Source organism: Aplysia californica, unplaced genomic scaffold, assembly GCF_000002075.1.
Source record: "Aplysia californica isolate F4 #8 unplaced genomic scaffold, AplCal3.0 scaffold00468, whole genome shotgun sequence".
NCBI classification, from domain to species: Eukaryota; Metazoa; Mollusca; class Gastropoda; order Aplysiida; family Aplysiidae; genus Aplysia; species Aplysia californica.
The window spans coordinates 365,292-365,502 of record NW_004797738.1 but is presented as its reverse complement, the minus strand read 5'-3'; positions in this window follow the sequence as shown (position 1 = coordinate 365,502).

Below are 211 nucleotides of genomic sequence, written 5' to 3'. Positions count from 1 at the left end.
CAGCACAGTCTGCGAGTGGCACACATTGACCACGAGGTAGTGCCGGATATCTGGGTCAACACCTACTGGTGGCCCTGGACGCAGTTCTCCGGGAAGAAAGCGGCTGTGCGGTCAGTTAGTGGCCTTGTTTCGTTTTGTTTCTTGTCTTTTGTGGGACGGTTTTTTAAGTTGTTTTTTTTTTAAATTATTTAATTCTAGGGGGTAGGGTGTT